Source organism: Heterodontus francisci, unplaced genomic scaffold (genome assembly GCF_036365525.1).
Source record: "Heterodontus francisci isolate sHetFra1 unplaced genomic scaffold, sHetFra1.hap1 HAP1_SCAFFOLD_805, whole genome shotgun sequence".
NCBI classification, from domain to species: Eukaryota; Metazoa; Chordata; class Chondrichthyes; order Heterodontiformes; family Heterodontidae; genus Heterodontus; species Heterodontus francisci.
The window spans coordinates 352,804-380,592 of NW_027141913.1; the positions used below are offsets into that span (position 1 = coordinate 352,804).

The 27,789-nt window shown below is 40.4% G+C and overlaps 1 long non-coding RNA gene across 1 annotated transcript; it reads right to left on the bottom strand.

The window, feature by feature from the left end:
- Window positions 1–2,401: 2,401 nt before the first annotated feature.
- On the bottom strand, window positions 2,402–19,416 carry LOC137365643 (uncharacterized). The gene is made up of 4 exons (XR_010973304.1): window positions 19,335–19,416; window positions 13,905–14,053; window positions 6,276–6,373; window positions 2,402–2,490 (listed from the first exon to the last, which is right to left on the bottom strand). It is a non-coding gene; the product is annotated as an uncharacterized lncRNA (long non-coding RNA).
- Between the last annotated feature and the right edge of the window lie 8,373 nt (window positions 19,417–27,789).

Consider the following 27,789-nt stretch of genomic DNA (forward strand, 5'->3'; position numbering starts at 1 on the left):
TGTGGCACACCACTCATTACATCTTACCAACCAGAAAATGACCCATTTATGCCTACTCTCTATTTCCTGTTAGCTAGCCAATCTTCTATCTATGACAATATACTACTCCCTACACCATGATATTTTCTTTTTCACAATAACCTTTGATGTGGCACTCTATCAAATTCCTTCTGGAAATCTAAGTATAGTACATCCACCAGTTCCCCATTATCCACAGCACATGTTACTTCTTCAAAGAACTCCAATAAATTGGTTAAACATGATTTCCCCTTTCAGAAAACCATGTTGATTCTGCCTGATTACCTTGACTTTTTCTAAATGCTCTGTTACATATTTAATAATAGCTTCTAACATTGTTCCTAAGAGAGATGTTAAGCTAACTGGCCTGTAGTTTCCTGCTTTCTGTCTCTCTCCCTTTTTGAATAAAGGAGTTCGTTATTTACCAATCGAATTAAACCTTCTCTGAATCTAGGGTTTTTTGAAAAATCAAAACCAGCGCATCAATTATCTCACTAGTCACTCTTCAGGATCGGGGGACTGTCATTCCGCAGCTCCAACAATTTGCTCAGTATCACTTCCCTGGTGATTGTAATTTTCTTGGGTTTCTCCCTCCCTCCCTTCCATTTCCTGAATTACAGCTAATACTGGGATGTTACTTGCATCCTCAATAGTGACGATTAATGCAAAATATCTGCTCAATTCATCTGCTATCTCCTTATTTTCCATTATTAATTTCGCAGACTCACTTTCTGTAGGACTAATGTTCACATTGTTAACTCTTTTCTTCTTTAAATATCTATAGAGACTCTTCCTATCTGTCTTTATATTTCTAGCCAGCTTTCCCTCGTACTCTAATGTTTCCTTCCTTATCAATATCTAGTTGTTCTTTGCTGCTTTTTATATTCTGTCTAATCTTCTGCCCTGCCACCCATCTTTGCACTGCTAAATGCTTTATCTTTAAGTTTGATACTATCTTTAGCTGTTTTCGTTATCCACGGATGGTGGGTCCTATCAGCCTTTAGGTGTGATAGTTTTCCCAGTATCCTCTTTTCTCTGGTCATAGTGATTGTTTTAAGTTCCTCACTTCCTTTTGCCTCTTGATTTAGGTATATTTGGAAGGTTTGCTATGTCTTCTACAATGAAAACAGACAGAAAATAGCTGTTCAACACCTCCACCATGTCCTTGTTTCTCATTATTAATTCTGCAAACTCACTTTCTAGAGGATTAACACTAATTTTAGTTTCTATTTCCCTATTTAAATACTTGTATAAACTCTTATCCTCTATTTTTAGATTACTAGTTGGCTTTCTCCCACACTCTACCTTTCCCTCTTTTTTAACATTGATTGCTGGTTCTTAAAATCTGTCCAATCTTCTCACCCACCAACAATCTTTGCAGATTTGTCATGTTTCTTTCAATTCAATATTATCCTTAACTTCATTATTTTGCCGCGTATGATACAACCTTCTGCAAGAGCCTTTCTTTCTCATTGAGATACATTTTTGCTGAGAGTTATTAAGTATCTCCTTAAAAATCTGCCACTGCATCTCTCCTGTACTACCTTTTAACCTAGTTTCCAAGTTCACTTTTGCCACCTATGCCTTCATATCCTTATAATTACCTTTATTTAGGTTTTTTTTTAAAACTAGTCTTAGACCCACAGTTTTCCCTTCAGTCTGAACATTGAAATGCTATCATGTTATGATAATTGTTGTCTAAAGACTCCTTTTTTAGGAGGTTCTTCATTAATCCTGTCTCATTGAACATTACCAGTTCTAGAATAGTTTCCTCTCTGGTTGACTGCAGAACGTGCTGCTCTAAGGAACTGTCCTGAATACACTCAATGTGATAATTCTTTAGGCTACCTTTGCCAATCTGATTTGCCCAATCTACATGCAGATTAAAGTCACCCATAATTATTGTGGTACCCTTCTTCCACACCCCATTTATTTCTTTTTGTATACTATCCTACAAAAAACAATGTAGGTCACTGAGCTCAGGGATGTTGCGTGAATGAGATTTAGTGTGAATTAGGATATGGACAGCAGAGTTTTGTACAGACTGTGGTTTATGGTGGTTTGTAACAGGGAGAGTAACCAGGACAGCATTGGTATAGTAGATTTGACAAAGACACAGACCAGAGTTTATGCAGCAAATGGGCTCACATGGAGGACGATATTTTGAATGTGGTCGTTGTTAAGAACAGTAAAACAGTTAATCATGGTTTCTAGAATTAATAGCTGGATAGAGAGACTTACCAGGGACACCAACAATAGCGAGGATGGGATAATAAATGTGTTGAATCAGCAGCAGTGCCCAGTGGATCCGATGCGCCAATGTTATCCAATAATAATCCGCAGTAAGATAATCAAACCAATGGGATAATCTCCTGTCCATTGTTGTAACATTCCAATCTATTCTGAGATTCTGATCTATCCTCTCCATTTCGCTAGAGCTGCTGATCCCTGTTAGTGCCGGGGGTGATTCTCCTGCAGACATGATGGAAGAACACATTAAAAGGAGTCCTGTATTAATAGAAGAAGGAAACCCTCCAGTGACGCAATTAGTGTCCATGGATTACATTAATTACAGTCACTGAACAAACAGGTTCAATCCAACCCTTTTTGTACCACAATAAAGCAGAACATTTACATGGTCTGCATGGGAGGTATGAGAGTTGTTGAGGGAAGGAAAGGTGCAAATAACAGAGGCACTGGCCAGGAGCTTCCAATACTTCTTGGATATTGGAGTGATGACAGGAGACTGGATGGTTGTAAATGTTAGACATTGTTTAAAAAAAGGAGATATGGACTAAGCCCTGTATTTACTGACCAGTCAGTTTAACGTCCCTGGTGGGGAAATTTCAACCATCAACCAGGATACAGATACCTGCTGTTTTGAAAAACAAGGGTTTATAAATGTCAACTACCATGAACATGTTAAAGACATAATTGTATCTAACAAGCTTGAAGGATTTATTTGATGGAGTAATATAGGGGATTGATGAGGGTTGTACAGCTGGTGTTATGTATATAAACTTTCAGAAGGTGTTTGATCAAGAGCGATTTAATCGACTTCTTCGGAAAACTGAACCCAATGATCAAAGTGGCAGTGGTTGTGTGAACATCCAATTGGCTAAGGCACAGAAAATAGATTGTTTTTCAGGCTGGGGTGAGTATACAGAGCTGTTCCAAAGCCATCAATAACAACAACAACATATATTTATATATGAACACACGAAGTAGGAGCAGGAGTAGGCCACTCGGCCCTTCGAGCCTGCTCCACCATTCAATAAGTTCCTGGCTGAACTGATTATTTCACATTTCCATCTACCCCCGGTAACCTTTCACTCCCTTGCTGATCAAAAATCTATCCAGTTCTGCATTTAAAAATTTCAAATTCTCTGCTTCCACTGCCTTTTGAGGAAGAGAATTCCAAAGACTCTCGACCCTTTGAGATGAAACAATGTCTCCTCATCTCTGTCTTAAATGGGTGACCCCTTATTCTTAAACAGGTGCACCTTCCCCCCCTCTGTCACCTAATGATCTGTACCTAGCAAAGGACTCAGTTATATCCCCTTACACTCCCACCTCAATTAAATTCACGCTCGGCATGCCGTTGATCTCTTTTCCATCGTCATTACCTCCTGCCTCACTTCCTTGACCAGGAGTCCTACACCCACCCCGACTAGTGGACCCACTCACCCAGCTCAAGTATTTTGCCTCCACCTGGACCCCTCCCTCTGGCCTCTTACCCACTTTAGATCGTTTCATTGAGAAATGTCGGTGAAACATCAGCCATCACAATTTCTCTGCTCCCCTCACTCACTCTAGTCTGTCCCCCTCTGAACTTGCTGCACTCCGTTCTCTCAAGTCTAATCCCGACATTGTGATCAAACCTGCAGACAAGGATGGTGCTGTTGTTGTCCGGCGTACCGACTGCTACCTTGCAGAGGCTCAGCATCAACTCTCAGACACTTCTTCCTACTTCCCTCTCGACCATGAACCCACCAGCGAACATCAAGCTGCTGTCCACAGGACTGTAACTGACCTCATCTCCTCTGGAGATCTTCCCGCTACAGCTTCCAACCTCACAGTCCCACAACCACGGGCAACCCACTTCTACCTCCTTCCTAAAATCCACAAACAGGACAATCCCAGCAGACTCATTGTTTCAGCCTGTTCCTGCCCCACTTGAACTTATTACTTCCTATCTTGAGTCGATTTTTTCTCCCCTCGTCCAGTTTCTTTCCACCTACATCCGCGACTCTTCGGACGCACTACGTCATTTTGACAATTTCCAGTTCCTCTTCATGATGGACGTCCAATGTATCTGCACCTTCCATCCCCCACCAGGACGGTCTTAGGGTTCTCTGCTTCTTCCTTGAACAGAGGCCCATCCAGTCCCCATCCACTACCACCCTCCTCCGCCAGGCTGAAATTGTTCACACATTGATCAACTTCTCCTTCAACTCCACTCATTTTGTACAGCCATAGAGTTATACAGACTATAGACAGACCCTTCGGCCCATCATATCCATGCTGGCCATCAAGCACCTATCCATTCTAATCACATTTTCTGGCACTTGGCCCATAGCCTTGTATGCTATGGTATTTCAAGTGCTTCTCCAAATACTTTTTAAATGTTATGAGGGTTCCTGCCTCTACCATCCCTTCAGGCAGTGTGGTCCAGATTCCAACCACCCTCTGGGTGAATTTGTTTTACTCAATTCCCCTCTAAATCTCCTGCCCCTTCCTGTAAATCTCTACCCCCTGGCTATTGACACTTGCGCCAAGGGGGAAAAAAAAAGTTTCTTCCTATCTATGCACCTCATAATTTTTTATACTTCTATCAGCTCCCCCCTCAGATTTAGTCACCCCATGATGCCTATCTATACTAATTCCACCTGCCTGCATTAATTCCATATCTTACTATGCCTTGCTCATTCAAGTACCTGTCCAGATGCCTCTTAACTGTCGCTACTGTTCCTGCCTCCACCACCTCCTCAGGCAGCTCATTCCAGATACCCACTATTCTTTGTGTGAAAAATTTACCCCTTTGATCCCCTTTAAACCTCGTCCCTCTCACCTTAATTCTATGCCGTCTAGATTTAGTCGCCCCCACCATGGAAGCAGACTCTGGCCAACTACTTTATCTATGCCTCTCAGAATTTTATATACCTCTAACATGTCCCCTCTCAGCCTCCTTCGCTCCAGGGAAAACAGACCCAGCCTATCCAATCTCTATCTATAACTCAAGCCCTCCAAACAAGGCAACATCCTTGTGAATCATTTCTGAACCCTCTCTAGCTTCATCACATCTTTACTGTAGTGCAGCGACCAGAACTGCACACAGTACTCCAAATGCGGCCCAACCAACGTTATGTATAACTGTAACATAACGTCCCAACTCTTGTACTCAATGCCTCGACCGATGAAGGCAAGCCAAATGGCTTCTTCACCACGCTGTCTACCTGTGTTGCCACTTCCAAGGAACTACGTACTTGCAAACCAAGATGCACCCAAAACTGATATGTGGCAAGTCGCATTCATGCTGCAAAAGTGCCAGGACACGAACATTTCCAATAAGAGAGAATCTAACCATCTCCCCTTGACAGTCAATGGCGTTATCATCACTGAATCCTCTACTATCAACATTCTAGGGGTTATTATTGAACAGAAGCTGAATTGCAGCTACAACAGGTCAGAGGCTAGGAATCCTGAGGCGAGTAACTCATTTCCTGACTCCCCAAAGCCTTTCCACCATCTATAAGGCACAAATCAGGAGTGCGATGGAATACTCCCCACTTGCCTGGATGGGTGAAGCTCCAACAGCATTCCAGGAACTCAACACCATCCAGGACAAAGCAGCCCTGCTTGATTGATTGATTGTAGTTGGCGTGTCATTGACTCCCTCCAGCACCAGCACACAGGGGCAGCAGTGTGTACCATCTACAAGATGCACTGCAGCAACGCACCAAGGCTCCTTAAACAGTACCTTCCAAACCCGCGACCTCTACCACAAAGAAGGACAAGGGCAGTGATGCATGGGAACATCACCACTGCAAGTTCCCCTCCAAGTCACACATCATCCGGACTTGGAACTATATCGCTGTTCCTTCACTCTCACTGGGTCAAAATCCTGGAAATCCCTTCCTAACAGCACTGTGGGTGTACCTGCACCAGTTGGATCAAGAAGGCAGCTCACCACCACCTTCTCAAGAGCAATTAGCGATGGGCAATGAATGCTGGCCCAGGCAGCGGCGCCCACTTACCATGAAATAATAAGAAGGTAATAGTAGTTCCTTCTGGCTGGACGACTGTGGAGAGGTGTGGGAGGAAGACACCAACATTGTAACAGGCTCCAGTACGTCTGTGAAAGACAAGGAGGGATAGTTTGTCTTTGTAACAGTCACACAGCATGTCATTTTTAACAATCTTATCTGCATGCCCTGCCATAGAATTATTCACATGCATCCAAACTTCTGCTGCACCCCCATTAAAATTACACCCTTTATTTTCCATTGCCTCTCCTGTCCATCCTATGAAAAATGTATCATTTTGCGTTTCTGTTAATGTTTATCTACCATGTGTACGTCCATTCCATCAGTCTGTCTATATCCACTTGATGTCTGTCAATATCATCCTCATTGTGCAATACACTTCCAGGTTTTGTGGCAAGTGTAAAATTTACAATTGTGCTATTTACAGGGCGGCACAGTGGCGCAGTGGTTGGCACCGCAGCCTCACAGCTCCAGCAACCCGGGTTCAATTCTAGGTATTGCCTGTGTGGAGTTTGCAAGTTCTCCCTGTGTCTGCGTGGGTTTCCTCCGTGTGCTCTGGTTTCCTCCCACATGCCAAAGACTTGCAGGTTGATAGGTATATTGGCCATTAGCAATTGCCCCTAGTATAGGTAGGTGGTAGGGAAATATAGGGACAGGTGGGGATGTGGTCGGAATATGGGATTAGTGTAGGATTAGTATAAATGGGTGGTTGATGGTCGGCACAGACTCGGTGGGCCGAAGGGCCTGTTTCAGTGCTGTATCTCTAATCTACACTCAAGTCCAAGTGGCTAAAATAGATCATGAAAAGTTACAGACCTAGTAACGACCCCTGGGGGAAACTTCCTCCAGTTCTAACAACAACCTTTCACCCCCTCTCTCTGCTTCCTGTCATGCAGACAACTTTGTCCCTTTTATTCCATGGGCTTTATCTTTATCGACAAGCCTGTTAAGTGACACTTCATCAAATGCTGTTTGGAAGTAATAGGGAACAAAGAAATGGCAGAACAATTAAATACATACTTTGGTTCTTTCTTCTCAAATGAGGACACAAATCAGTATTAATAGGGAAATGGTGTTGGGTAAATTGATGGGATTGAAGGCTGATAAATCCCCAGGGCCTGATAATCTACATTCCAAAGTACTTAAGCAAGTTCTTTCTTTTTCTTTTGGGCCTCCTTATCTCGAGAGACAATGGATACGCGCCTGGAGGTGGTCAGTGGTTTGTGAAGCAGCGCCTGGAGTGGCTATAAAGGCCAATTCTGGAGTGACAGGCTCTTCCACAGGTGCTGCAGAGAAATTTGTTTGTTGGGGCTGTTGCACAGTTGGCTCTCCCCTTGCGCCTCTGTCTTTTTTCCTGCCAACTACTAAGTCTCTTCGACTCGCCACAATTTAGCCCTGTCTTTATGGCTGCCCGCCAGCTCTGGCGAATGCTGGCAACTGACTCCCACGACTTGTGATCAATGTCACACGATTTCATGTCGCGTTTGCAGACGTCTTTATAACGGAGACATGGACGGCCGGTGGGTCTGATCACTTAAGCAAGTGACTCCAGAAATAGTAGATGCATTGCTGGTCAGTCTTCAAAATTCTATCCTGGAACAGTTACAATGGATTGGAGGGTAGACAATGTAACCTCACTATTTTAAAAAAAGAGGTAAAGAGACAACAGTGAATTATAGAGGGGTTATCCTGACATCAGTAGTGGGGAAAATGCTAGAGTCCATTATAAAATATGTAATAACAGAGCACTTGGGAAACAGTGACAGGATCGGACACAGTCAGCATGGATTTAGGAAAGGGAAATCATGCTTGGCAAATCTACTGGAATTTTTGAGGATGTAACTAATAGAATAGATAAGAGGGAACGAGTGGATGTGTTGTATTTGGATTTTAATAAGGCTTTCAATAAGGTCCCACACAGGAGATTAGCGTGCAAAGGTTAAATCCCATGGGATTGGGGGTATGGTACTGACATGGATAGAGAACTAGTTGGCAGACAGGAAACAAACAGTAAGAGCAAATGTAATATATCCAAGTTTGCAGATGACACAAAGCTGGGTGGGAGGGTGAGCTGTGAGGAGGATGCAGAGAAGCTCCAGTGTGATGTGGACAGGTTGAGTGAGTGGGAAATACATGGTAGATGCAGTATCATGTGGATAAATGTGAAGTTATCCACTTTGGTGTCAAAAACAGAAAGGCAGATTGTCTGAACGACGATAACTTTGGAGAGGGGGAGGTGCAGTGAGACCTGGGTGTCCTTGTGCACCAGTTGCTGAAAGTAAACATGCAGGTTCAGCAGGCAGTTAAGGAGGAAAATGGTATTCGAATTCGAATTAGAATTAGAATATTACAGCGCAGTACAGGCCCTTCGGCCCTCGATGTTGCGCCGATCATCTGACCTACACTATTCCATTTACATCCATATGTCTATCCAATGACCACTTAAATGCCCTTAAAGTTGGCGAGTCTACTACTGTTGCAGGCAGGGCGTTCCACGCCCCTACTACTCTCTGCGTAAAGAAACTACCTCTGACATCTGTCCTATATCTTTCACCCCTCAACTTAAAGCTATGTCCCCTCGTGTTTGCCATCCTCATCCGAGGAAAAGACTCTCACTATCCACCCTATCTAACCCTCTGATTATCTTGTATGTCTCTATTAAGTCACCTCTCCTCCTCCTTCTCTCTAACGAAAACAACCCCAAGTCCCTCAGCCTTTCCTCGTAAGATCTTCCTTCCATACCAGGCAACATCCTAGTAAATCTCCTCTGCACCCTCTCCAAAGCCTCGACATCCTTCCTATAATGCGGTGACCAGAACTGCACGCAATACTCCAGGTGCGGCCTCACCAGAGTTTTGTACAGCTGCATCATGACCCCGTGGCTCTGAAACTCGATCCCCCTACTATTAAAGGCTAACACACCATATGCCTTCTTAACAGCCCTATTAACCTGGGTAGCAACTTTCAGGGATTTATGTACCTGGATACCAAGATCTCTCTGCTCATCTACACTACCAAGAATCTTCCCATTAGCCCAGTACTCTGCATTGCTGTTACTCCTTCCAAAGTGAATCACCTCACACTTCTCCGCATTAAACTCCATTTGCCATCTCTCAGCCCAGCTCTGCAGCCTATCTATGTCCCTCTGTACCCTACAACACCCTTCGACACTATCCACAAATCCACCGACCTTCGTGTCATCCGCAAATTTACTAACCCACCATTCTGCACCCTCATCCAGGTCGTTTATAAAAATGACAAACAGCAGTGGCCCCAAAACAGAACCTTGCGGTACACCACTAGTAACTAAACTCCAGGATGAACATTTGCCATCAACCACCACCCTCTGTCTTCTTTCAGCTAGCCAATTTCTGATCCAAAGCTCTAAATCACCTTCAACCCCATACTTGCGTATTTTCTGCAATAGCCTACCGTGGGGATCCTTATCAAACGCCTTACTGAAATCCATATACACCACATCCACGGCTTTACCCTCATCCACCTGTTTGGTCACCTTCTCGAAAAACTCAATATGGTTTGTGAGGCACGACCTACCTTTCACAAAACCGTGCTGACTATCGCAAATGAACTTATTCTTTTCAAGATGATTATAAATCCTGTCTCTTATAACCTTTTCCAACATTTTACCCACAACCGAAGTAAGGCTCACAGGTCTATAATTACCAGGGCTGTCTCTACTCCCCTTCTTGAACAAGGGGACAACATTTGCTATCCTCCAGTCCTCCGGCACTACTCCTGTCGACAATGACGACTTGAAGATCAACAACAACGGCTCTGCAATCTCCTCCCTGGCTTCCCAGAGAATCCTAGGATAAATCCCATCTGGCCCAGGGGACTTATCTATTTTCACTCTTTCCAAAATTGCTAACACCTCCTCCTTGTGAATCTCAATCCCATCTAGCCTAGTAGGCTGTATCTCAGTAATCTCCTCGGCAACATTTTCTTTCTCTACTGTAAATACTGACGAAAAATATTCATTTAACGCTTCCCCTATCTCCTCTGATTCCGCACACAACTTCCCACTACTATCCTTGATTGGCCCTGTTCTAACTCTTATCATTCGTTTATTCCTGATATACCTATAGAAAGCCTTAGGGTTTTCTTTGATCCTATCCGCCAATGACTTCTCGTGGCCTCTCCTTGCTCTTCTTAGCCCTCCCTTTAGATCCTTCCTGGCTAGCTTGTAACTCTCAAGCGCCCTAACTGAGCCTTCACGTCTCATCCTAACATAAGCCGCCCTCTTCCTCTTGACAAGCGCTTCAACTTCTTGAGTAAACCACGGCTCCCTTGCTCGACAACTTCCTCCCTGCCTGACAGGTACATACTTATCAAGGACACGCATTAGCTGCTCCTTGAATAAGCTCCACATTTCGTTTGTGCCCATCCCCTGCAGTTTCCTTCCCCATCCTACACATCCTAAATCTTGCCTAATCGCGTCATAATTTCCTTTCCCCCAGCTATAATTCTTGCCCTGCGGTACATACCTGTCCCTGCCCATCGCTAAGGTAAACCTAACCGAATTGTGATCACTATCGCCAAAGTGCTCACCTACATCTAAATCGAACACCTGGCCGGGTTCATTACCCAGTACCAAATCCAATGTGGCATCGCCCCTGGTTGGCCTGTCCACATACTGTGTCAGAAAACCCTCCTGCACACACTGGACAAAAACAGACCCATCTAAAGTACTCGAACTATAGTATTTCCAGTCAATATTTGGAAAGTTAAAGTCCCCCATAACCACTACCCTGTTACTCTCGCTCCTGTCGAGAATCATCTTCGCTATCCTTTCCTCTACATCTCTGGAACTATTCTGAGGTCTATAGAAAACTCCCAACAGGGTGACCTCTCCTCTCCTGTTTCTAACCTCGGCCCATACTACCTCAGTAGACGAGTCCTCAAACGTCCTTTCTGCCGCTGTAATACTTTCCTTGATTAACAATGCCACACCCCCCCCCCTCTTTTACCCTCTTCTCTGTTCTTTCTGAAACATCTAAATCCCGGAACCTGCAACATCTATTCCTGCCCCTGCTCTACCCATGTCTCCGAAATGGCCACAACATCAGGATCCCAGCTACCAACCCATGCTGCAAGCTCACCCACCTTATTCCGGATGCTCCTGGCGTTGAAGTAGACACACTTTAAACCAAGTTCTTGCTTGCCAGTGCCCTCTTGCGTCCCTGTAACCTTATCCCCTACCTCACTACTCTCAACAGCCTGTACACTGGCACTGCAATTTAGGTTCCCATTCCCCTGCTGATTTAGTTTAAACCCCCCCGAAGAGCACTAACAAATCTCCCCCCCAGGATATTGGTACCCCTCTGGTTCAGGTGAAGACCATCCTGTTTGTAGAGGTCCCACCTACCCCAGAAAGAGCCCCAATTATCCAGGAAACCAAAACCCTCCCTCCTACACCATCCCTGCAGCCACGTGTTCAACTCCTCTCTCTCCCTATTCCTCTCTTCGCTAGCACGTGGCACAGGCAACAACCCAGAGATAACAACTCTGGTTGTTCTCGCTCTCAGCTTCCACCCTAGCTCCCTGAATTTCTGCCTTAAATCCCCATCTCTCTTCCTACCTATGTCGTTGGTGCCTATGTGGACCACGACTTGGGGGTGCTCCCCCTCCCCATTAAGGATCCCAAAAACACGATCGGAGACATCACGTACCCTGGCACCTGGGAGGCAACACACCAACCGTGAGTCTCTCTCGTTCCCACAGAACCTCCTATCTGTTCCCCTAACTATGGAGTCCCCAATGACTAATGCTCTGCTCCTCTTCCCTTTTCCCTTCTGAGCAACAGGGACAGACTCTGTGCCAGAGACCTGTACCCCATTGCTTACCCCTGGTAAGTCGTCCCCCCCAACAGTATCCAAAACGGTATACCTGTTGTTGAGGGAAACGGCCACAGGGGATCCCTGCACTGCCTGCTGGTTCCCTTTCCTTCCCCTGACGGTAACCCATCTACCTACTTCTTTTACCTGAGGTGTGACTGCCTCCCTATAACTCCTGTCAATAATCCCCTCCGCCTCCCGAATGATCCGAAGTTCATCCAGCTCCAGCTCCAGTTCCCTAACACGGTCTGCGAGGAGCTGGAGTTGGGTGCACTTCCCACAGATGCAGTCAGCAGGGACACTCTTGGCGACCCCTACCTCCCACATTCTGCAGGAGGAACATACAACTGCCTTTACCTCCATTCCCACTATTCTAGATTCCCAATAAATCTACTGAAAAACCAAACAAAAAAAAAAAGTCAAAACTTGTTCGCTTAGCAATCCGACGGACTGAAGTTTTAAATAAAAAGCTTACCTTATCAACACCCTAGAGTCCTTTTTTTTTTGGTTAGAGGAGGAGGGTGGGTGGGAGACACTACACGTGTAGTGTCTCGGGTACTGCCACTGCCCAAATAAATAGTTTTCCCCTACCCAGCAGTCCCCGGTCCTCCGAAACAAAAAAGGGATTAACTTGTAACTTACTGAAATTGACCGCTCAGCTGAAAGTCCGCTCCGCACCCCGTTCTATCAAGGCTGCTCCTCGCAAAAGACAAAGATTTTAAAACTGCCCAAATAAATAGTTTTCCCCTACCCAGCAGTCCCCGGTCCTCCGAAACAAAAAAGGGATTAACTTGTAACTTACTGAAATTGACCGCTCAGCTGAAAGTCCGCTCCGCACCCCGTTCTATCAAGGCTGCTCCTCGCAAAAGACAAAGATTTTAAAACTGCCCAAATAAATAGTTTTCCCCTACCCAGCAGTCCCCGGTCCTCCGAAACAAAAAAGGGATTAACTTGTAACTCACTGAAATTGACCGCTCAGCTGAAAGTCCGCTCCGCACCCCGTTCTATCAAGGCTGCTCCTCGCAAAAGACAAAGATTTTAAAACTGCCCAAATAAATAGTTTTCCCCTACCCAGCAGTCCCCGGTCCTCCGGAACAAAAAAGGGATTAACTTGTAACTTACTGAAATTGACCGCTCAGCTGAAAGTCCGCTCCACACCCCGTTCTATCAAGGCTGCTCCTCGCAAAAGACAAAGATTTTAAAACTGCCCAAATAAATAGTTTTCCCCTACCCAGCAGTCCCCGGGTATGTTGGCCTTCATAGCGAGAGGATTGAAATACAGGAGAAAGGGTGTCTTGCTGCATTGAAACAAGGCTTTGGTGAGGCTAAATTCATCCACATTTGTCCCAGTCAGTTAATTTTGTTTTGGATTATTGTTTTAAAAGCTTTCCCAGCACCGTGGTTTAACTGGCTGTCCTCTATTTGCTGGGCTTGTCCTTACACTCTTTTTAGGACAATGGTGTAACATTTACAATTCTCCAGTCCTTTGGCACCATCCCTGTGTGTAAGGAAAACTATGGTTCGTTCCTTCACAATTTCCACTCTTATTTCCCACAGCAACCAGGATTCTTTTTGTATTAACATCTTGAAGTGCAGCACGCCTTTCTAATACCTCCTGCCAAGAAAACATGCTATGCTGAATGAGAATTTTTAATTCACTGGTTGGAAACCAACATTAAACTTTGAAATTGGAAAGCTGGAATCCTGCATTTAACATTTAAAAAGCTGGTAGTCAAGATGGCCACCACAATTTGCATTGAAATACCTCACATTCCAGGACATCGAAGTGGAGATGTATGTCTTCAAAGCTCCCACCCACGACAATGTTTTGAACAATTGAGTAGATTATCTGGGATCACCCTCATTAGCAAGACATTCAAAGCCATCTTGCAGCATTTACTCGCGGAGACGTACCTGCAGGAGAAACATTTACAATATAATTTGAGAGAGACTTGGGATTCTTAGACTTTGAAACTCATTAAAGGAAGAAAGGTACTGATAGACCATGTGACAGCCTCCCTCCCCCCTACCCCAGTCTATGTAAACTTGTAACTTTTTGTTACACACAGCAGACAAGCTTTGCAAGCTAACCCATGCAAGACCCTGGTTGGGCTGTCTTACGCTCTCTTTCTCTCCCCAGGTAACATTGTAAATGTTGTAATCTGTCTGTGACTGCAGAACATCCAAGTCCACCATTGCTACAGAGACCGAGGAAGAAAGCCACTGAGCATTACTGTCTCCAAGAAACCCCTGAACCAGGCGGACCAGCTGCATGTCCACTTCTACCAGGCAGAGACTTTGGAACCATGAATTCAGTCAGAGGAAAAATGAATTACAAGACCCCACAAACTGTACATTAGTTTTATTTCTTCTGGACTCTAATCCAACCCAAACTATTCTCCATCACTCTGTAACCTATTTGTGTGTCCGTGTGATTCGTGTGTGTGTGTGTGTGTGTGTGTGTGTGTGTGTGTGTGTGTGTGTGTGTGTGTGTGTGTGTGTGTGTGTGTGTGTGTGTGTGTGTGTGTGTGTGTGTGTATGAAAGTTGAAGCAGAGTTTACTATTTTACTTCAATCGGTATTTGATTTTCAGTACAATAAAATAACCTCTTTCTTGTTTAAACGAAAGAAAACCTGCCTGATTGATTCTTTTATGATCCTAGCACTTGAAGTATTAAACACTCACTGAATTGGTAAACACATGCACTATTTAAAAAGGAATAAAGCCTGTGGCATCGAACAAGGAGAGCGACAAGACGGGAGCCTTTCGACCCCTCCTCACCTGAAGTGTAACATAAATTTGGGGCTCGCATCTGGGATCAAAAACCAAAGACAGTTGGGAAATTGGGAATGGGGAACCAAATGGTTCCCTAGCAAAACTTCAAAAACTTCAATAAAGTTTTAATGGGTTTTTCACTGCTGGAGTATTAAAATGTCCACATTTGAGGCAGTACCTTCCTAACCCAGAGTGAAGTAACTTGGGGCAGGTTAAATGCCCTATTCGTTGAAGAGTTGAGGATTGTACAAAATACAGTATAGCACAGGAACAGGCGATTCGGCCCTCCAACCCTGCGCCGATCTTGATGCCTGCCTAAACTAAAACCTTCTGCACTTCCAGGGACCATATCCCTCCATTCCCATCCCATTCATGTATTTGTCAAGATGCCTCTTAAACGTCGCTATCGTACCTGCTTCCACCACCTCCCCCGGCAGCAAGTTCCAGACACTCACCACCCTCTGTGTAAAGAACTTGCCTCGCACATCCCCTCTAAACTTTGCCCCACTCACCTTAAACCTATGTCCCCTAGTAACTGACTCTTCCACCCTGGGAAAAAGCTTCTGACTATCCACTCTGTCCATGCCACTCATAACTTTGAAAACATCTATCATGTCGCCCCTCCACCTCCGTCGTTCCAGTGAAAACAATCCGAGTTTATCCAACCTCTCTTCATAGCTAATGCCCTCCAGACCAGGCAACATCCTGGTAAACCTCATCTGTACCCTCTCCAAAGCCTCCACGTCCTTCTGGTAGTGTGGCGACCAGAATTGCACGCAATATTGTAAGTGTGGCCTAACTACATTTCTGTACAGAACTGAGCAGTAAGGGATTACTATCCATCCAAAAGCTAGGAAAGCCGAAATCCTAAACCATGTGCCAACCATTTTGCACGTGAACCTGAAAAATATAACAGGATTAGAGTTGGAGGTCAATCATCTGAGCTCCAGGACATCACTGCAGGAGTTCCTCAGGGTAGTGTCCTTGGCCCAACCGTCTTCAGCTGCTTCATCAATGACCTTCCTTCAATCATAAGGTCAGAAGTGGGGATGTTCGCTGATTATTGCACAATGTTCAGCACCATTGGTGACTCCTCAAATACTGAAGCAGTCCGTGTAGAAAACAAGCAACACTAGGACAATATCCAGGCTTGAGCTGCTAAGTGGCAAGTAACATTCGCGCCACACAAGTGCTGGGCAATGATCATCTCCAACAAGAGAGAATCTAACCATCTCCCCTTGACATACATTTGCATTACCATCACTGAATCCCCCACTATCAACATCCTGGGGTTACCACGGACCAGCAACTGAACTCCTTCTTTGGCCTCCTTGTCTCTGAGACAATGGATAAGTGCCTGGAGGTGGTCAGTGGTTTGTGAAACAACGCCTGGAATGGCTATAAAGGCCAATTCTAGAGTGACAAACTCTTCCACAGGTGCAGCAGATAAAATTGGTTGTCGGTGCTGTTACATAGTTGGCCCTCTCCTTGCACTTCTGTCTTTTTTCCTGCCAACTGCTAAGTCTCTTCGACTCACCACACTTTAGCCGCGCCTTTATGGCTGCCCACCAGCTCTGGCGATCGCTGGCAACTGACTCCCACGACCTGTGATCAATGTCACAGGACGTCATGTCGCGTTTGCAGACGTCTTTAAAGTGGAGACATGAACGGCCGGTGGGTCTGGTACCAGTGACGAGTTTGCTGCACAATGTGTCCTTGGGAATCCTGCCATCTTCCATGTGGGTCACAGGGCCAAGCCATCTCAGGCGCCGCTGGCTTAGTATATGCTGGGGATGTTGGCCGCCTCGAGGACTTCTGTGGTGGAGATACGGTCCTGCCACCTGATGCCAAGGATTCTCCGGAGGCAGTGAAGATGGAATGAATTGAGACGTCGCTCTTGACAGACATACATTGTCCAGGTCTCGCTGCCATAGAGCAAGGTACTGACGACACAGGCCTGATACACTTGGACTTTTGTGTTCCGTGTCAGTGCGCCATTTTCCCACACTCTCTTGGCCAGTCTGGACATAGCAGTGGATGCCTTTCCCATGCGCTTGTTTAATTCTGCATCGAGAGACAGGTTACTGGTGATAGTTGAGCCTAGTTAGGTGAACTCTTGAACCACTTCCAGAGTATGGTCGCCGATATTGATGGATGGAGCATTTCTGACGTCCTGTCCCATTATATTCGTTTTCTTGAGGCTGATGATTGGGCCAAATTCATTGCAGACAGCTGCAAACCTGTCGATGAGTCTCTGCAGACACTCTTCAGTATAAGATGTTAATGCAGCGTCTTCAGGAAAGAGGAGTTCCCTGATGAGGACTTTTCGGACTTTGGACTTCGCTCTAAGACGGGCAAGGTTTAACAACCTGCCCCCTGATCTTGTGTGGAGGAAAATTCCTTCTTCTGAAGACTTGAACGCATGTGAGAGCAGCAGGGAGAAGAAAATCCCAAACAGTGTAGGTGCGAGAACACAGCCTTGTTTCACGCCATTCAGGAAAGTAAAGGGTTCTAATGAGGCCCCGCTATGCTGAATTTTACCTTTCATATTGTCATGGAACGAGGTGATGATACTTAGTAGCTTTGGTGGGCATCCAATCTTTTCTAATAGTCTGAAGAGACCACGTCTGCTGACGAGGTCAAAGGCTTTGGTGAGATCAATGAAAACACCGTAGAGGGGCATCTGTTGTTCACGGCATTCCTGCTGTAGCTGGCGAAGGGAGAATAGCATGTTAATGTTGGATCTCTTTGCTGGAAAGCCACACTGTGCCTCAGGATAGACACGCTCAGCCAGCATCTGGAGCCTGTTTAAGGCGACACGAGCGAAGACGTTCCCCACTATGCTCAGCAAGGAGATTCCACGGTAGTTGCTGCTGTCACCGTGGTCACATTTGTTCTTTTAGAGGGTGATGATATTGGCATCGCGCACGTCCTGTGGGACTGCTACCTCATCTCAGCAGAGGCAAAGCAGTTCGTAGAGTGCTGAAAGTATAGCAGTCTTGGCAGTCTTGATGATTTCAGGGGTAATTCCGTCCTTCCCAGGGGCTTTTCCGCTGGCTAGAGAATCAATGGCATCACTGATTCCGATTTTGTTGGCTGTACGTCCAGCTCAACCATGACTGGCAGAGACTGGGCTGCATTGAAGGCAGTCTCAGTGACAACATTCTCCCTGGAGTACAGTTCTAGGTAGTGCTACACCCAGCGGTCCATTTGCTTGTGGAGTAACCATATAAATACAGTGGTGACAAGAACAGGTCAGAGGCTTGGAGTTCTGCAGCGAGTAACTCACCTCCTGACTCTCCAAAGCCTGTCCACCATCTACAAGGCACAAGTCAGGAGTGTGATGGAATACTCTCCACTTGCCTGGATGTGTGCAGCTCCAACAACATTCAAGAAGCTCGACACCATCCAGGACAAAGCAACGCTCCAGATTGTCACACCCCATCTACAAACATTTACTCCCTCCACCATAAATGCACAGAGGCAGCAGTGTGTACCATCTACAAGATTCACTGCAGCAACGCACCAAGGCTCCTTAGACAGCACCTTCCAACCCGCGATCTCCACCACCTAGAAGGACAGGGCAGCAAATTCATAGGAACAGTACCATCTGCAAGTTCCCCTCCAAGTCACACACCATCCTGACTTAGAACTATATCGCTGTTCCTTCACTGTCGCTGGATCAAAATCCTGGAACTCCCTTCCTGACAGCACTGTGGGTGTACCTACCCGACATGGACTGCAGCGGTTCAAGAAGACAGATCACCAACTACTTCTCCAGGGCAATTACAGATGGGTAATAAATGCTGGCCTAGCCAGCGTCGCCCACATCTCATGAACGAATAAAGTAAAGCAGCCATGAGCAAGAAGGGAGAGGTGGAAACACAACGGGTCCTCCTTAGGCCAGAGCAGACAATGCTGAGAACAGGAGTGACGCCCAAAAGCCTGTGTGTTTCCACTGTAACAATCACCTCCGAGCTGACTGCTGGACGTTACAGTGAAAATCTGTCGGATTAATCAGGATACACCAGACCAGTTCAGGAAATGGGGCCCTGATGGGAAACACAGAAGACCAGGCTGTGACTTTAACTGTGGCAGTAAGACCCAGTATGCCCAACACAGAGAGTGCTGGAAAATTTAAGAAAATCCCTGCGAGATAGCAGGATTTTGTATCCTAAGGAAAAGTGACCAAATACCCCTCGAATGCAGCAAGTAAGCCCAAAGCCATACTTGGGATAAAGGGGCCACCCATTCCCTCCTGCTGGGAAAATGCATGAACTCTCCCCCAGAGAGGGCATCGAACGCTCAAGTATTAGTCAACAGTATTGGGGAAGGTAAATGCCCAGGACTCCATATCGAATATACCTAGAGTGCAGCTTTGTTTCAGGACTGGTAACCCTGGGGATTGTCCCTAATTTACCTGTAGACAGGGTGGTCCTGTTCCTGGGTAATGATCTGGTCAGGGTGAAGGTGCTAGCTTCTCCAGTGGTTTTCAAGAGACTGAAATAGATGAGATAGACAGAGCAGTTACAGGAGAAGGCCACTGACATTTTTCCTGCCTTTGTGTTGTGATGGTCCATGGTCAAACAAGCTCCATCAGAGGAGGATGAACTGACACTGCAGACTGATGACCCTCCTATCTAGTTATCTGAAACCTTCTTTGGGAATTCAGAGGACAAAAAGGATGTGTTAAACAGATCTTCCTTGGTCGAGGCTGAGCAAGCTGACCCAATGTTTAAAAAGTTAGCAAAGACAGTCTAAAGTTAAACAGAAGCAGAGGGAGTTCCAGAGTGTGACTATTTAAAGAATGAGGTGACGATGAGGAAGTGGAGACCTCCTTAGAGACCTGCGGATGAAGAGTGGACAGTGGTTCACCAGATAGTGGTTCTGCCCAGGTACCATAAGGAAATACAGAGAATAACCCAGGAATTCCAATGGCTGGACATGTCGGCATCAGAAAAACCCAAGCCTGCATAAGACAGCAGTTTGACTGGCCACAACTCGACAAAGATGTGGTGGAGTTCTGTAAAACTGTTCACATGTGCCAGGTTGTGGGGAAGCCCCAACTTGCTATAAAAAGTGTACCCCTAATTCCCAAACCAGCTTTTGGGGAACTCTTGTGGATTAGGGATGACATGTAACGTCAAAATTAAGTGGGATATTTTAGACACTGTTTTAGTTATCATGTCCAATTTAACAATTAAATAGATAATACACTGTGTATTAGTGATGACATCTAATTTAACAATTAACTGGAATATTATCACCTGTGTATTAGTGATGATATCTAATTTAACAATTAACTGGAATATTATCACCTGTGTATTAGTGATGATATCTAATTTAACAATTAACTGGAATATTATCACCTGTGTATTAGTGATGACATCTAATTTAACAATTAACTGGAATATTATCACCTGTGTATTAGTGATGACATCTAATTTAACAATTAACTGGAATATTATCACCTGTGTATTAGTGATGATATCTAATTTAACAATTAACTGGAATATTATCACCTGTGTATTAGTGATGATATCTAATTTAACAATTAACTGGAATATTATCACCTGTGTATTAGTGATGATATCTAATTTAACAATTAACTGGAATATTATCACCTGTGTATTAGTGATGATATCTAATTTAACAATGAACTGGAATATTATCCCCTGTGTATTAGTGATGACATCTAATTTAACAATTAACTGGAATATTATCACCTGTGTATTAGTGATGACATCTAATTTAACAATTAACTGGAATATTATCACCTGTGTATTAGTGATGACATCTAATTTAACAATTAACTGGAATATTATCACCTGTGTATTAGTGATGACATCTAATTTAACAATTAACTGGAATATTATCACCTGTGTATTAGTGATGACATCTAATTTAACAATTAACTGGAATATTATCACCTGTGTATTAGTGATGACATCTAATTTAACAATTAACTGGAATATTATCACCTGTGTATTAGTGATGACATCTAATTTAACAATTAACTGGAATATTATCACCTGTGTATTAGTGATGATATCTAATTTAACAATTAACTGGAATATTATCACCTGTGTATTAGTGATGATATCTAATTTAACAATTAACTGGAATATTATCACCTGTGTATTAGTGATGACATCTAATTTAACAATTAACTGGAATATTATCACCTGTGTATTAGTGATGACATCTAATTTAACAATTAACTGGAATATTATCACCTGTGTATTAGTGATGACATCTAATTTAACAATTAACTGGAATATTATCACCTGTGTATTAGTGATGACATCTAATTTAACAATTAACTGGAATATTATCACCTGTGTATTAGTGATGACATCTAATTTAACAATTAACTGGAATATTATCACCTGTGTATTAGTGATGACATCTAATTTAACAATTAACTGGAATATTATCCCCTGTGTATTAGTGATGACATCTAATTTAACAATTAACTGGAATATTATCCCCTGTGTATTAGTGATGACATCTAATTTAACAATTAACTGGAATATTATCCCCTGTGTATTAGTGATGACATCTAATTTAACAATTAACTGGAATATTATCCCCTGTGTATTAGTGATGACATCTAATTTAACAATTAACTGGAATATTATCACCTGTGTATTAGTGATGACATCTAATTTAACAATTAACTGGAATATTATCACCTGTGTATTAGTGATGATATCTAATTTAACAATTAACTGGAATATTATCACCTGTGTATTAGTGATGACATCTAATTTAACAATTAACTGGAATATTATCCCCTGTGTATTAGTGATGACATCTAATTTAACAATTAACTGGAATATTATCCCCTGTGTATTAGTGATGACATCTAATTTAACAATTAACTGGAATATTATCCCCTGTGTATTAGTGATGATATCTAATTTAACAATTAACTGGAATATTATCCCCTGTGTATTAGTGATGACATCTAATTTAACAATTAACTGGAATATTATCACCTGTGTATTAGTGATGACATCTAATTTAACAATTAACTGGAATATTATCACCTGTGTATTAGTGATGATATCTAATTTAACAATTAACTGGAATATTATCACCTGTGTATTAGTGATGACATCTAATTTAACAATTAACTGGAATATTATCACCTGTGTATTAGTGATGATATCTAATTTAACAATTAACTGGAATATTATCACCTGTGTATTAGTGATGACATCTAATTTAACAATTAACTGGAATATTATCACCTGTGTATTAGTGATGACATCTAATTTAACAATTAACTGGAATATTATCACCTGTGTATTAGTGATGATATCTAATTTAACAATTAACTGGAATATTATCACCTGTGTATTAGTGATGATATCTAATTTAACAATTAACTGGAATATTATCACCTGTGTATTAGTGATGATATCTAATTTAACAATTAACTGGAATATTATCACCTGTGTATTAGTGATGATATCTAATTTAACAATTAACCGGAATATTATCACCTGTGTATTAGTGATGATATCTAATTTAACAATTAACCGGAATATTATCACCTGTGTATTAGTGATGATATCTAATTTAACAATTAACTGGAATATTATCACCTGTGTATTAGTGATGATATCTAATTTAACAATTAACTGGAATATTATCACCTGTGTATTAGTGATGATATCTAATTTAACAATTAACTGGAATATTATCACCTTTGTATTAGTGATGACATCTAATTTAACAATTAACTGGAATATTATCCCCTGTGTATTAGTGATGATATCTAATTTAACAATTAACTGGAATATTATCACCTGTGTATTAGTGATGATATCTAATTTAACAATTAACTGGAATATTATCACCTGTGTATTAGTGATGACATCTAATTTAACAATTTACTGGAATATTATCACCTGTGTATTAGTGACGATATCTAATTTAACAATTAACTGGAATATTATCACCTGTGTATTAGTGACGACATCTAATTTAACAATTAACTGGAATATTATCACCTGTGTATTAGTGACGACATCTAATTTAACAATTAACTGGAATATTATCACCTGTGCATTAGTGACGATATCTAATTTAACAATTAACTGGAATATTATCACCTGTGTATTAGTGATGACATCTAATTTAACAATTAACTGGAATATTATCACCTGTGTATTAGTGATGATATCTAATTTAACAATTAACTGGAATATTATCACCAGTGTATTAGTGATGATATCTAATTTAACAATTAACTGGAATATTATCACCTGTGTATTAGTGATGATATCTAATTTAACAATTAACTGGAATATTATCACCTGTGTATTAGTGATGACATCTAATTTAACAATTAACTGGAATATTATCCCCTGTGTATTAGTGATGATATCTAATTTAACAATTAACTGGAATATTATCACCTGTGTATTAGTGATGATATCTAATTTAACAATTAACTGGAATATTATCACCTGTGTATTAGTGATGATATCTAATTTAACAATTAACTGGAATATTATCACCTGTGTATTAGTGATGATATCTAATTTAACAATTAACTGGAATATTATCACCTGTGTATTAGTGATGATATCTAATTTAACAATTAACTGGAATATTATCACCTGTGTATTAGTGATGATATCTAATTTAACAATTAACTGGAATATTATCACCTGTGTATTAGTGATGATATCTAATTTAACAATTAACTGGAATATTATCACCTGTGTATTAGTGATGATATCTAATTTAACAATTAACTGGAATATTATCACCTGTGTATTAGTGATGATATCTAATTTAACAATTAACTGGAATATTATCACCTGTGTATTAGTGATGATATCTAATTTAACAATTAACTGGAATATTATCACCTGTGTATTAGTGATGATATCTAATTTAACAATTAACTGGAATATTATCACCTGTGTATTAGTGATGATATCTAATTTAACAATTACATGGAATATTATCACCTGTGTATTAGTGATGATATCTAATTTAACAATTAACTGGAATATTATCACCTGTGCATTAGTGATGACATCTAATTTAACAATTAACTGGAATATTATCACCTGTGTATTAGTGATGATATCTAATTTAACAATTAACTGGAATATTATCACCTGTGTATCAGTGATGATATCTAATTTAACAATTAACTGGAATATTATCACCTGTGTATTAGTGATGATATCTAATTTAACAATTAACTGGAATATTATCACCTGTGTATTAGTGATGATATCTAATCTAACAATTAACTGGAATATTATCACCTGTGTATTAGTGATGACATCTAATTTAACAATTAACTGGAATATTATCCCCTGTGTATTAGTGATGATATCTAATTTAACAATTAACTGGAATATTATCACCTGTGTATTAGTGATGATATCTAATTTAACAATTAACTGGAATATTATCACCTGTGTATTAGTGATGATATCTAATTTAACAATTAACTGGAATATTATCACCTGTGTATTAGTGATGATATCTAATTTAACAATTAACTGGAATATTATCACCTGTGTATTAGTGATGATATCTAATTTAACAATTAACTGGAATATTATCACCTGTGTATTAGTGATGATATCTAATTTAACAATTAACTGGAATATTATCACCTGTGTATTAGTGATGACATCTAATTTAACAATTAACTGGAATATTATCACCTGTGTATTAGTGATGACATCTAATTTAACAATTAACTGAAATATTATCACCTGTGTATTAGTGATGACATCTAATTTAACAATTAACTGGAATATTATCACCTGTGTATTAGTGATGATATCTAATTTAACAATTAACTGGAATATTATCACCTGTGTATTAGTGATGATATCTAATTTAACAATTAACTGGTATATTATCACCTGTGTATCAGTGATGATATCTAATTTAACAATTAACTGGAATATTATCACCTGTGTATTAGTGATGACATCTAATTTAACAATTAACTGGAATATTATCCCCTGTGTATTAGTGATGATATCTAATTTAACAATTAACTGGAATATTATCCCCTGTGTATTAGTGATGATATCTAATTTAACAATTAACTGGAATATTATCCCCTGTGTATTAGTGATGATATCTAATTTAACTATTAACTGGAATATTATCCCCTGTGTATTAGTGATGATATCTAATTTAACAATTAACTGGAATATTATCACCTGTGTATCAGTGATGATATCTAATTTAACAATTAACTGGAATATTATCACCTGTGTATTAGTGATGATATCTAATTTAACAATTAACTGGAATATTATCACCTGTGTATTAGTGATGATATCTAATTTAACAATTAACTGGAATATTATCACCTGTGTATTAGTGATGATATCTAATTTAACAATTAACTGGAATATTATCACCTGTGTATTAGTGATGATATCTAATTTAACAATTAACTGGAATATTATCACCTGTGTATTAGTGATGATATCTAATTTAACAATTAACTGGAATATTATCACCTGTGTATTAGTGATGATATCTAATTTAACAATTAACTGGAATATTATCACCTGTGTATTAGTGATGACATCTAATTTAACAATTAACTGGAATATTATCACCTGTGTATTAGTGATGACATCTAATTTAAGAATTAACTGGAATATTATCACCTGTGTATTAGTGATGACATCTAATTTAACAATTAACTGGAATATTATCACCTGTGTATTAGTGATGATATCTAATTTAACAATTAACTGGAATATTATCCCCTGTGTATTAGTGATGATATCTAATTTAACAATTAACTGGAATATTATCCCCTGTGTATTAGTGATGATATCTAATTTAACAATTAACTGGAATATTATCCCCTGTGTATTAGTGATGATATCTAATTTAACAATTAACTGGAATATTATCCCCTGTGTATTAGTGATGATATCTAATTTAACAATTAACTGGAATATTATCCCCTGTGTATTAGTGATGATATCTAATTTAACAATTAACTGGAATATTATCACCTGTGTATTAGTGATGACATCTAATTTAACAATTAACTGGAATATTATCACCTGTGTATTAGTGATGATATCTAATTTAACAATTAACTGGAATATTATCACCTGTGTATCAGTGATGATATCTAATTTAACAATTAACTGGAATATTATCACCTGTGTATTAGTGATGACATCTAATTTAACAATTAACTGCAATATTATCACCTGTGTATTAGTGATGACATCTAATTTAACAATTAACTGCAATATTATCACCTGTGTATTAGTGATGACATCTAATTTAAAAATTAACTGGAATATTATCACCTGTGTATTAGTGATGACATCTAATTTAACAATTAACTGGAATATTATCACCTGTGTATTAGTGATGACATCTAATTTAACAATTAACTGGAATATTATCACCTGTGTATGCGTGATGACATCTAATTTAACAATTAACTGGAATATTATCACCTGTGTATTAGTGATGACATCTAATTTAACAATTAACTGGAATATTATCACCTGTGTATTAGTGATGACATCTAATTTAACAATTAACTGGAATATTATCACCTGTGTATTAGTGATGACATCTAATTTAACAATTAACTGGAATATTATCACCTGTGTATTAGTGATGACATCTAATTTAACAATTAACTGGAATATTATCACCTGTGTATTAGTGATGACATCTAATTTAACAATTAACTGGAATATTATCACCTGTGTATTAGTGATGATATCTAATTTAACAATTAACTGGAATATTATCACCTGTGTATTAGTGATGATATCTAATTTAACAATTAACTGGAATATTATCACCTGTGTATTAGTGATGATATCTAATTTAACAATTAACTGGAATATTATCCCCTGTGTATTAGTGATGACATCTAATTTAACAATTAACTGGAATATTATCACCTGTGTATTAGTGATGATATCTAATTTAACAATTAACTGGAATATTATCACCTGTGTATTAGTGATGATATCTAATTTAACAATTAACTGGAATATTATCACCTGTGTATTAGTGATGATATCTAATTTAACAATTAACTGGAATATTATCACCTGTGTATTAGTGATGATATCTAATTTAACAATTAACTGGAATATTATCACCTGTGTATTAGTGATGATATCTAATTTAACAATTAACTGGAATATTATCACCTGTGTATTAGTGATGATATCTAATTTAACAATTAACTGGAATATTATCACCTGTGTATTAGTGATGATATCTAATTTAACAATTAACTGGAATATTATCACCTGTGTATTAGTGATGATATCTAATTTAACAATTAACTGCAATATTATCACCTGTGTATTAGTGATGACATCTAATTTAACAATTAACTGCAATATTATCACCTGTGTATTAGTGATGACATCTAATTTAACAATTAACTGCAATATTATCACCTGTGTATTAGTGATGACATCTAATTTAACAATTAACTGGAATATTATCACCTGTGTATTAGTGATGACATCTAATTTAACAATTAACTGGAATATTATCACCTGTGTATTAGTGATGACATCTAATTTAACAATTAACTGGAATATTATCACCTGTGTATGCGTGATGACATCTAATTTAACAATTAACTGGAATATTATCACCTGTGTATTAGTGATGACATCTAATTTAACAATTAACTGGAATATTATCACCTGTGTATTAGTGATGACATCTAATTTAACAATTAACTGGAATATTATCACCTGTGTATTAGTGATGACATCTAATTTAACAATTAACTGGAATATTATCACCTGTGTATTAGTGATGACATCTAATTTAACAATTAACTGGAATATTATCACCTGTGTATT